Genomic DNA, 12794 nt, shown 5'->3' with positions numbered 1-12794 from the left:
TGGAGAATAGTCAGCTGTGGTTTATATGGCTGTGAAGTTCTTCCTCACTTCTGAGGAATTAGGAATTCTCTGGGTGTGTTTGGGGCCTCCCTGACATCCTTCCCAAATCCCTACTCCCTCTGTATTGACAAAAGGCAGGGACAGAATCTGGCAACCCCTGGGGTTGTATGGGAGTCCCTCTTTGAGGGTTCCACTTGCTCAAATTACACTGCTCCACAGCCAAAATGCTTCTGAAATAAATGTAGTCAAACTTTACTAATTCTGGGTCACTGAGAACGAAAATGATGCTTAAAATTGTTGATTGGCTCTAGTTTTCAAGATATGCTATTGGGTCAGTATATACGACCCTTGACTTGGGAATGGTGGAGGATAAGTGAGTTATAAAGGGAAGGGATCTCAATTTAAACCAGAAATGACTAAAATACATCTTTGACTGGATCTATGAATAAATCTATGACTGGGTTTGGACAGTACTTGCTTTTTGGGCAAAACAATCAATGATGCAATCTGAAGCTGGTATTGCATCATACATGATATGAATTGCATCATGTTATTTCTAGAAGTCATGGATGATGCAATCATAACAAAGCTTACATCACTCTGCTGGACAAATTGCCCTATATCAGCTCTAGAAATCATACAGTGTCGTGCGCTCTTATTTGTCAGTGTTTGATTTTTGCAAAGGGACACATTTCTGTTTAGCCAAAGTGAACAGAGATGCCTCGTACTTGTGTGAACAGTGCAGATAACTTCTGCTATGTTTGTGGGGAAGTGACTTTTGCATCACAAAAGCGCAGGATAACCACTATGGTTAAGAAAGCCTATCACTTTATTTTGGCTGCAAAATTGGAGATCAGGACAAGAGGTGGGCACCACACATATGCTGCAACACTTGTGCAACAAATCTTGGACAGTGGTTGAACAGGAAAAGGAAATCTATGCCTTTTGCAGTGCCAATGATTTGGAGAGAGCCAACAGATCATACCAGCAATTGTTACTTCTGCATGGTGCCTCCACTTGGGAAAGGTGTGTCAAAGAAGAAAAAGTGGACTGTGCATTATCCAAACATTCCATCAGCTATACACCCAGTACCCCACGGAGAAGGACTGCCGGTTCCTGATGCACCAGATACATTCTCACTTGAGTCAGAAAAGGAAGAGGATGAGGATGAAACTTCTGGTCCTGAACCATCAATGTCACAGGATCCACATTTTCTCCCATCCTCCTCCTCTGAACCACACTTCAGAACACCAGGTGAACTGAATGACCTTGTCAGGGATTTGGAACTACCCAAGAGTAAGGCAGAGCTGTTGGGCTCCAGACTACAGCAATGGAATCTCCTGGCAGGCTATCAGGGCAAATGGAGCCCATCAATGCTTGCAGACTATTGCTGGACAGTGACAAGAGATGCTCCATTTAATGAATACAAGAGACAAGCCAAGAAGCGCCGAGTAAACACTGAATAGGACTAAACTTTGTACATAATAGTTTTTTGCCTTTTGTTTCATAATAAATTTTATTTATATAACCCTTTTGCTGATTTTTAAAGTGTTACATAAACAGGACAGGTGAAATATTATCATGTAAAGCAACCATAAACACAGGAAAAGACCTTGGTCTACAATTTATGATTAAAACTCTACTATCTACACAATATACATAGACATAAAATGTAAAAACTTAAATATCTTAGAAACAGTAGCCATTCAGTTGTTTTAATTGTCATATTTGAATTCAGCACATCAAAATACATAATAAATATCCCATTTTATCTCTGAAGCAGACGACTTCTCAAAAATTGTAGACCAGTGTTATCTTTGTGGTGCAGAATTCAATGGTGCAAGAACTGTCTGTAACTAGTAACACTTGAGATAAGTGAATGGACCAAATTCTTCTGTTATAGTCATGTAATGGGAGAATTTAGCCCAGGGATCGGCAACCTTTGGCATGCGGTCCGCCAGAGTAAGCCCCCTGGTGGGCTGGGCCAGTTTGTTTACCTGCCACGTAAACAATCAGGTTTGGTTGATTGTGGCTCGTGCTGGCTGCAGTTCACCGCTCCAGGCCAATGCGAGCTGTGGGAAGCGGCATGGGCCAAGGGATGTTCTGGTCGCTGCTTCCCGCAGCCCCCATTGGCATGGAGTGGCGAACCGCGGCCAGCGGGAGCTGCGATTGGCCGAACCTGCAGATGCGGCAGGTAAACAAACCAGCCTGGCCTGCCAGGGGGCTTATCCTGGCAGGCTGTGTGCCAAAGGTTGCCAATCCCTGATTTAGCTCATTATATTTAAGTGTGGAAGTATGTAGACTACACCACACATATTTGCCTCTAAGAGCTAGGGGAACCATACAGATATACTCAGTGGAAAATAAAATAGGGATAGAATGGTGGTGGCAAAAATGAACATACCAAAAGAACATCTTATTCTTGCAATAGTCATATCCCCTTTAAGCCACCAAGAATAATTTACTGTACACATTCTCTCCTTTATGGATTAAGTGCATGAGTAATGCAAAAGCCACAGGCAAGTAGTTTGATACCTCTAGCTAGCTATTCAAATGCACAATATTATCTTCAATTTTTTTTTAATTTAATTTTTAACTGAAGACATTTTGTGAAGGATTGTTCACTTGAATGTCGGCAAGAACAATTAAAATGAGAAGATCTACTTGGATATTGTACATTACTTGTGCGCTCATTAATGTGCAAAAATTACACAGCAGACAAGTCATAATTCATTTACCACCTCAATCTCCATCATTTTAATGTGTCCACAAAAATGCAAGAGCGATATTTTAAAGATATGCTCCATATTTTTTGTTTGTTTTTGTTTTTAGCTTCACTTACTATTCAATGGCTGCAAAATCCATTTTGCTTTAAGAGTTACTTTATAGTAAATTTTCCCCAGCCTCAGATCCTGGAGAAGTTCTTGCACTGGTGGTTGAAAATAAAAGTATCCTTCAATTGCCCACTTAATACCACTTGCCTGACTCAAAGATGCATTTCAATGAGATGCTTGAATGCAATATTGGTGTGAGTCTGAATGTGTATGAGGTGACAGGCATAACAGTGCTTAGATCATGAAAGGAGGCAGAGGAAGAATCTCTGGACTGTGCTGTTCCCTTCTGCTGGACTTCACTGCGGTCATGGAGGACCTTACCTGTCACAGGACAGGTGGTCATACTTCCCTGGCCAGCAGAGGAAACAATTTTCTTCATACAAGAATCTCATTCATACCTGCAAGGAAGTGGGTATCTCTCTTTGTAGAATAGGTGATGGGTGGTGCCGCTTCTGCTTCAGTTCTGGGGCATGAAGAGGGGCAGGGCCACCAGGGGGTGGCAAGTGGGGCAATTTTCCCCAGGCCCTGGGCCCCACAGGGCCCCCACGAGAGTCTTTCAGGGCCCCTGGAGCAGGGTGCTTCACTCGCTCTGGGGGCCCCAGAAAACTCTCGCGGGGCTGGGCCCCTGGAGCTTCTTCCGCTCCAGGTCTTCAGCGGTGGGAGGTCCTTCCGATCTGGGACCCGCCGCTGAAGACCCCAGGCCCCTTGAATCCTCTGGGCGGCCCTGAAGAGGAGTGTTAAGGGTTTTGTCCAAGGTGAGCAAGGAGCTGTATAGACCATACATAAAGGAAAGTATAGTAGCTGCACGTTGCAGGGTGCTGGTGGCTTGCTCTGACCATGCCATGCTGAAAATCTGTCTCCAAGTCCCTCATGCATGGGAATTGCAATTGGAAGTTCAGTGGTCCGGTGCCTGCAGGATGAGATGGTGCTGCAGAGAAGAGAGGCCTTTGGAAGATTGCAAGTGACTCAAGGAGAATGGGAGCTAGTTTTAAAACCAGCGATAGGGATTTTTTCAGCAGGTATCCAGGCATACTCAGAGCCAGGATTCTGAATAGTGTCCAGTGCTGCAATGGCACCACTGAGTTTTTCACATTGGCAAACAGGCAGAGAAACTAATGAGTAGACAGGGAGTATAAGCAGGTGAAGTGGGAACTGGCTCACTTCTGGTGAAACAAGTCTCAAGAGGACCAGTTTCAGATGGAGCATCAAGTCACAGGAGAATCAGCTCCTCCGGATATTTGTATAGCCTGCAGAGAAAGGAGGCAGAAGAGGCATAGTCCAGCATATTCTGGGCCTTCAGAATGAATCAAGTAGTCATGGAGCCAAAGAGAGTGGAGAAATGCAGGTAATCATTGAGATACATGAGAGTTTCATGGTCAGGACATTCTTTGTCAGGGCCAGAAGCAGTTTCTTGTACTGGCCCTGGTTTTGACTGGCCCAACAGGAAAGTGAGACTTGTGCTTCTTCTAAACTAGGCAGCTTGACCCCAGCCTGTTAATTGTTTTTACAGAGCTTGTGGCCTTGACATTTTCAGCACCATATCATGCAAGGAGGAATTTGAGGCAATTTCCATATGAGATGTTTTGGGGTTACTGGCTGAGAGAGGGGACTTAACAGATGTCTGCAATTGGAGGGCCACCCCAGCTGAACAATGAATATCTTGTCTCAAGTGCATGGAAGGAGGCTGGGATACATAGCAGACCTTCTTCTGCATTTTAGTTGCCTAATTCAGTGCTAGGCCAGACAGTTGCACTTATTGGCCCTTTTGTAGAATGCAAAAACTCTGGGGCAAGGGGCACAGAGGGAAGGGGTACACTGGCTCTAAAACAATCCAAAGCATTTGATAAGGTCTCTTTTCAGTATTTGTGAATAGTGTGGAGGAAATATGAGGTCCTTGAGGAATTCATCAGGTGACTGCTGGTGCTCTACAAATGTGCCTCACCTTCCTCTTTGACAAATACTGGGCAGGATAAAGATTAGTCTAGTCAAGAGTAAGCACCCTATTGAATGTGTTCCACCTGAACTCTCTCCAGGGAGTGTTTTGCTGCTGTAGGGAAATTAGGGACGAAGATCGATCAGAATGGAACCCAGTAATAAAAGGGGGAGGAGGTGAGCCTTTCGGAGCAGTTGCCCAAGTAGGAATCACCAGGAGACTACAAGGCCTTGGAGCAGCATTTGGCACAAGGTGCTTTGGGTGTATCCAGACCTGAGTTGATGATTCCCTTTTCTGCATTAGGAAATGTCCCTGGGTGTGTGTGGATATTTTGGGCAGGCTTGTCAGTGATGAGCAATGACATCAAGTTGTTAAACTGGGGAAAGCAAGTGGCTGGCTGTAATGGAAACTGAAGGTGAGCCTGAATCTGACCAATTTACTCTGTCAGTAATTTCCTCAGTCATGTCTTCCTTTCCCAAGTTCTCACAAAACGTGATACCTTTGCTTTCCACTTTCTGTGGGGCAGTGCAGCCTGTTTGAGGAGCATCATTGTTTTTCTTTCTATGAATTGGCATGGTGGGTTCTGATGATTTGGTTCCACCTTAGTGTTCTTTAGTATTTAGTGAGTGATAAAGAAGTGACAGAAAAGGCAGGGTTATATCAGAAAACACTAACTCTCACTAAGATTTTGTCTTCACTGCCAAAAAATGGTGTTACCGCAGGATAACTAATGAATGTTAGCTCTTTGTCTTGGGTACTTATATGATCCTGCCCCCCAGCACCACAGCATCTGATCCCCTCATGATCTCAATGGATTTATCCTTACAATACTCCTGTGAGGTAGGGAAGTACTATTATGCCCATTTTACCAGTGCTGAACTCAGTCACAGAGAGTCTAAGTGACTTGCCCAGGGTAAATAAAAGGTCTATGGCAGAGCAGGGAACCAAACCTGGATCTCCCAAATCCTAGGCTAACATGCCCACCACTGAATCATTTCTCCTACCCTGCTGTAAATACCTAGTAAAACTAATGCCTGGTCTCTGCTATGAGGTAAACTAGGTGAGGTCAACCATTGGCAGAGGTGGGAACTAGTACTGATCACACCTAGCTACCTCCTGGAGAACACTACAAGTCTGCTAGAATTTTAAAGTGTCATTATCCCACAGCTAAAAAAAAAATCCCACCTTGTTTGCAGTGAAGACCTGGACAATCAGAACATCAGTTTCACCTCTGTGAGCTGCAATTCAGATGACCTGACCACGCTCACATATACGTTCACCCAAACAAGAAAACTCCCACATTGAAAGAATGGGAATAAGGTGACCCATCATATGTTACACAGTGGTAAAATGAAAAGGGTGGGGTAAAGGAAAAGCAAAACTGGTTGTGCAAAATAAAGAGGCTAACATTTTCCAGGTTTTGCTGAAAGCTTAAAAAAAAATTTTTTTTTTGAGGAATCTGCAATTTTTTTCATAAAATTTGATTTATTTTTTTTCAAAAAGGCCAATTAAAAACATCTGATCTACTGTATTGCTGAGCAAGAAGCATAATATTGTTCTGACAACTGATAGGTCTAATTAGGAAATTTATTATTAGTTTTAATATTCCTCCCCAGAAAGAGGAGAGTGCAGGATCTGGATTTATTTGAATCTTAAAGGCTTCTAATAGGAGGTCTCACAAATACATAGCGAAGTAGTAGTAATTCTAAGATACATTAAAGGCATGTTGGATCAACCCTGTCAAATGACAAATGTAGTATCATCTCCATGCAAGAGTAGAAGTTAGCCCTTGGTTGACTGGTTAGCTTTTGGGGGAAGGAGGATGTCTAAGATGATGTAAAAGAGCATTAATTTCTATTAATATTGAGTATAGAATAAGTATGCCAACAGATTGCTGCTCACTCTTCCCTACAAAGATCTAGATTTGTCTCATTTCTTCAGTTAGGGATCCTATGGGGGAAAGATTTTTAAATATGCTCTCATTCATAGTCCATCTTTGTATGCATTAACATCTAGCTCATTGAGGTTTTTGGTACTTATAAGGCAGTACCCAGCATGTTAGAGGCACAATATCTCCCCAGGAGACTTTTTGAGAAATAAATGAAACCTGTGAGTCATCTTTTTTTCTCTTACATTTGCTTTTTTTTCTGTTACTCGTGCTTCATACCCACCACAGTGACTTCCAACCGTAATGCAAAAGGCTATAATTTAGTTCACTAAGCTACTTTTAAGATGTGGTCCAAAAATGCCTGGGTGGTGGTCTTTTTAAATGTAGGTCCTCTAAGCAGAACACTTCTTTGGTTCACATCTATTTCTCTTCCTGACTATTGGTTCTGAATGCGCTACACATGAAATGAGCCCTTGTAGTGATAGTGAGGGAAGAAATGAAGATGGCTGTCTGCCACGCTTATATGCTCCATTCTGGGACTACTAGAAGTCAGAGCAACCTCAGGACACCTTGATGCCAGCAACCTTCAGACTTGTCAGGTACAACCCCTGACTCCCTGGCAGGCTGGAATGAAAGTAGTAAATCTCCAATTTCTACACACTCTATTATTAACTTGTATTAGTGTCCAGGGCACCCATTTGGGATTGAGGCCTCACTGTCCCAGGTGCTGTACAAAAACATAGCAAAATGTGGTTCCTACCCCAAAGAGTTTATAATCAAACTCTGGAACAAGATGAAGGAGAAAGCAAAGGGAGGATATAGGTAACACAGATAACAGCATGAGATTACATAGGCTCTTAATGCACAACTTGAGTTTGATTAATTTACTGCTGTCCCTGTTTACTGCAGCTGTGAGAAATCTCAGTGAGGCATGTTCACAGTGTTCTCTTCACACCGTTTCCATTAACCTGTTGCGTCTGATGCCTAACAACTAGGATGATTTAATAACACAACTGCCTGAACATATATGGAGAAAGAACAGTGTGAATAATGTGCAGCCAGTATGGAATGTGTTCAGAAGGAAAGTTTAAGTAGAAAGTGCCATGTGTTTTCACACAAATAATATTTTTGTTTGCTTATGTGGATAACATGGAGGCAGGCTCTTTGTGTCTCTGAATTTCTTAGGTATAGATAAGGGAACCATTTATCAGTGTACATAGTACTGTCTAAAATAACTGACAAAATCATTTCTCCAAGATATAATTGCCTATAATTCTTCAATATTGTCATCTAGACATTCTCAGTAATATTACAAGAAATATTGAAGAAATTTTCTGCTAACAGGGAAAGAAACAATTCTGAGAAAAATAGCTGATGGAGTTTGGGTGCTGCAAGTCACTGGACCTGGCAATCACCACTGAGAGAAACATGCCTTTATTAATATTATAAAAATCAACCCATGATGCTGACTGGAATAGCCAGATGCCTACCCTCTAGTGTTTGATGCTGTACAATTGAAAAATCACCAATTTCAATAATGGAAAAATGATCAGCAATTGGAATCTTCTAGTAGATGGGGTGGGGAAGACCCCTGATTTGCTCTCAGACTAAACATCCCAACAAACAGAACTGGAAAGTGATTAAACAGTACAGCCTTTCTTCTCCCCAATGTTTAGCAAGCCCTTTATTTTTGCCTAAATCCATCTCAGGGTTTCAACAGATCTGACTTCAGCAAATTGAGCTAGGTATTGTATTAGCAAAGGAATGGAGTGTAGGGAGGAAAGCAAAGTATCTTAAATCCTCCAATTTGGGAAGCCTGGGAATATAAACAAAATTGGATAAAATAGCTGACCAGAGCCCAGAAGAGCATCTGAAACCACATCATTGCCAAAAGTTGGCGACTTAATCACCAGATTTGTCTGATTCTTTATAGACAGGAGAGTTAGATCAGGTTAGGCTAAGATCTGGAGGGGAAGATGATGTGGGAGGAAGGAAAGACACCCAACGTGCTCAGAAAAGAATAGAATATGTTTTTGATAAGTAGTTGAGCCCTTCAATGCCCATCTCTCTGTTAGACAACTGCCTATCTATAACTGTCCTCTGATTACTGAAAATGTATTCTGTTTCCCCAGGGAACAGAACAGTATATTCTCTGGTTGTGTGTTTTTTGTAGATGAAGTTCTACCCTGTGCAAAACTACACTCTACTGCTTAGAACTCTTTGTTATTTTTCATATAACTATTGGCTATTTCTTCAACTTCAGTAGTCATTTCAGTGCTGTTTCTTTAAACAGGATTAGCTTTCCCCCTGTGCTGAGGGACTCTGACAGCATGTTTCCTTCAGTGGAGTCCACTCTTGTTTCTGTTACCCTGAACCACAATACAGCCATCTCTCTGAGTCTCTTACTGTTGATAACAAAACTAAAGAATGAATTGTGCCAGTGTGAGAATGTTGCTGTGTGCTCTACCAAGAATGTGGCAAACAACATGTTTTCAGGAAAACAGGCCATTTGAAAATCTCTTATTGCCCTGAGAAAAGGCAGCCCAGAAGCACACTGCAGATCTAAGAAACTTCTCTCATAGTCATACTGCTGTAAATTAACTATACTCTTACTGAACCGAAGAAAATCCTAAATGTGGAGAAACTGCTTTTAATCAATACAATATAGAAGTTTTCCCTTTATTTATATTTTTTGTGTGGTGGGGGAGGAATACAAGGAGGTGTGTACCTTTGCCCAAACTCCTGTAATAATGCCCAGTTAAAGACCAGTTTGGGAGCAGGTATCACCACTGACATTCCTATAGAGCTGAAGTTTAGCTCTCCCTGGAATGCATCCATTGCTAATTTTGAGTGGTCCATCATTGTCTTAATATCTGCATCAGCCTCTTGGCTGGGGAGGTTGGGTTGGGCACACATTATGAGAAGGCTGGATTGTCCCCAGGTTCACATAGTGGGAGATTTGGCAAACAGCCAGATCCATTGTGTTGTGAGTTAACTTTGTTCATTCCCCAAGTTAATGGATACATTTTTAATTGTGTGTGTGTGTGTGTCCCTCACTGTAAAGAATCTTTCAGATGTTACTTACCTAAAGGGAAGGAGAGGCTTTTGCAGACTTGTTCTTTAAAGGTGAGAGAATTACAGTTCTTTCTCCAATGTAAATCAGACACTATCAATTACAGTGAAAGGTGACCTGCAAGTGTGTTTGGAGTGGGGGGAGTCAGAGGCCTTTAGAAATATGTGCTGAGTGCCATTAGCATCCAGGGAGAACAAGGGGCATTCAACACATTTGTCATGTACCTTACCTTTAGTTTTCTTTTTCGAGTATGAGTCATTCAGACCTGCCACAGATCACTGACTCCAGCTCCATGTGATGTATTAGTACTGGTTATTTTGGGGCCATGTAGCACATAATACTAAGGCACTTTTAATTTATATATTTTGTAGACAGGAGGCTTTTGCAATAAGTTATGGATGGCTCCTTTCACCTCAAGTTCTGGCTTTTAATCCAGCCTAATTGTGTGAGTAACTAGAAGTTTGTTACCCTCTGATGGCTGTGTGATGGCCATTGTGAAATGAGTTGTTGGTCTCGGTCCAATTCTTGGTGGATGTGTCTCCATATTATGAAACACTACCATTAACTGGCAACATTGTTGGCGGCATCAGCCCAGAAGTCAAGATGTCGGATTGAACTATCTGCAAACTCATAGAGGTGATTCTCTCCTCCCTCTACCACTTCCCTCTTCTGTTAGGGTACTTTATTCTGTGGATGGACTTCATTCTCCAGAATAGTTAATCTACCATGCCTTTGTGAGTGTGTTAATGCTCAGAAAACTTGCAAATCACCTCCTCTTCTTTGACCCTAGTGCGTGGTCAGTTTATGCCTTGGAACTTTGGGACTGGTAACATTTCTAGTTTTATTAACATCTGCTAAATGCGGGTGCTGGTCTTATAAGTGTCAAGGGTGGGTTTTTTGAAAGAGCTCAACACGGGCTTATCTCTGCTCTCATCAAAGCCAATGTTCATTGACTTCAAAAGGAGTAGAGTTAGACACACTGACTATGCCCCTCTCTTCCTTTTTGATAGCTCATTTAGCTATTTGTCGTGTTACTGTTCTGCACCCGTAAGTTTCACAGTTAATAATATAGTGAATGAACAATGAATTTCCCTCCTTTAGTTTTCGGTGTTGCTTTTTAAGTTTGAGATTCATGCGCTGCCCACAATCTGTTCATGCACCTTCCCCAGGCAGGCAAATCAAGGTCATTGTACAGGACCTGACCTTCCTCCCTCAATGGGAGCAAGATTGAGGCCATGATCCTGATAGCCCATGGTTTTTATAGTCTGTGACAAAATAAACTGGAGCAGGTGACTGGGCTTGGCTGTGCATTGTTCTATATCACTCTCTTGTTCCCCTTTAACTTCACTTTTGTATCCGTAAATCGCCTCATTGAAGTTAGACATGGTGGTGGATAATGTCAGTCTCCTGTATTTTTAGAAGTGTGAAAATTGCTGTGGGCATAATAAGGGGGCCTTCTTCAGTCTTTGTTCTTGCTTTCTTCCAGCAGTAGACTCCTGGTGCTCACCCTATCCCCCCACCCCCATGCTTCTCTCCAAACCCATGAGGTGCCGCTGCTCTTGCACATTCCATCTAACGCCCAGTTTTAAAAAATATGCTTTCAGTCTCAGAACACTAGCTACGGAGAGAGGCCTGTACAATCTTAATTCACACCTTGTGTGTGTGGTGCACGCATTGTGATAGTCCTGAATTACATGGTCACATCCTATTTTTTTCGACAGGACCCCTGTGATGATTTGGGGGCTCTCTGTGCACTGCTTGAATTCTAATTGATATTATGAAGTTGTATCATGAAACGGCTGCATCATGGAAAGCCTCTGTATATGTATGTACCATGAGCTGGCAGGGTTCCATCATGTCTTCCTCAAACTACCAGGGACAATGGAGAATACTTACAGAGCTTTGAATGGACAATAGAGAGGCTAAAGGAGTTTGCTCAAGATGGGGAAAAGATACTTCATTCTCTGCCTGAAGAGAGGGAGGATGAGGGGAGCAGCAGAAATTTACCAGACACAGAACAAAAGAGTCAAGGCATTGTGGGAGTGAGGGGTATATAAGTCAGGCTCAATCACACAGGAGAACTTGGGTCATGACACAGGAAGTCTTGGCAAGATGGAGACAACCAGCCATGATGAGGGAGAAGCACTCCAACATGCTGGTGCCTGATGAGGCAGAGTCCCTTGCCTCTCTGTCTGAGCCCAGATAGTCCCAGGCCTCCCAAGGAAAGGGGGGGCTTGTGAGGGGCCCTGTATTTAGAATTTGTTTGTATTGGTTTTTTATCTAAATGATCTGTACTGTCTGCTTTTTCTATTAAGTAAATGAGCAATAAATGTGTTGGAATTCTGTTCAAAGTGTCCATGTTACCTGCTTTACAAGTACCATCTGACTCAGAAGGCTCACATCTTTGATGGGATTCTGGGAGAGATTGTGTTCTGAGCTACAGCCCTGAGCCGAGGGTCTAGGTCTACTCCCTGAGATTGATCCTAGAGACCCCAAGACAGAGGCAGTGCATAGACTCCATTCAGGCTCTGGGAGGTTTAAAACACCTAGGGATCACAGGAATCTGGTGGGCAGCTGGTTGCGGAGCGCAACTGGAGCTCTGACATCTCTGCCTCTTGCAGCACACAGGGGTCCTGCTCTGGGGATGAATCCAGGTTGCAGGGCTGACTCCAGGCACCAGTAGAGGAAGCATGTGCCTGGGCGGCACATACTAAGGGGTGGCATTCTGTCCATTCTTGGGATGGCACAGTCAGGGCAGCTTTTTTTTGCTGCTTAGGGTGGCAAAAATGGTAGAGCTGGCCCTGCCAGGTTGTGTAGTGCAGAAGGCAGTTGTATATAGGACCCCTACCTCATTTGTTTACTGAGTCCCTGTCAAGGTTGATTTCCCCACTCTGGCACTTCGAGTGCAGAAGGTGGGGGCCCGCAAGGATTCTAAAAATCAATAATGGCCACTCCAGGCTTCAACTGAACTCCCAAGGCTACAGCTTTTCTCTGATCTTGGATGAGTACATGCTGCCACCACCCAAGTGCAGAACCCCTTTGAGAGCCCAGGAAGGCGCACTTGGG

This window comes from Gopherus evgoodei, chromosome 2 (assembly GCF_007399415.2).
Source record: "Gopherus evgoodei ecotype Sinaloan lineage chromosome 2, rGopEvg1_v1.p, whole genome shotgun sequence".
Classification (NCBI taxonomy): domain Eukaryota; kingdom Metazoa; phylum Chordata; order Testudines; family Testudinidae; genus Gopherus; species Gopherus evgoodei.
The sequence above is the reverse complement of the archived record's forward strand: the minus strand, read 5'-3'. Positions refer to the sequence as shown.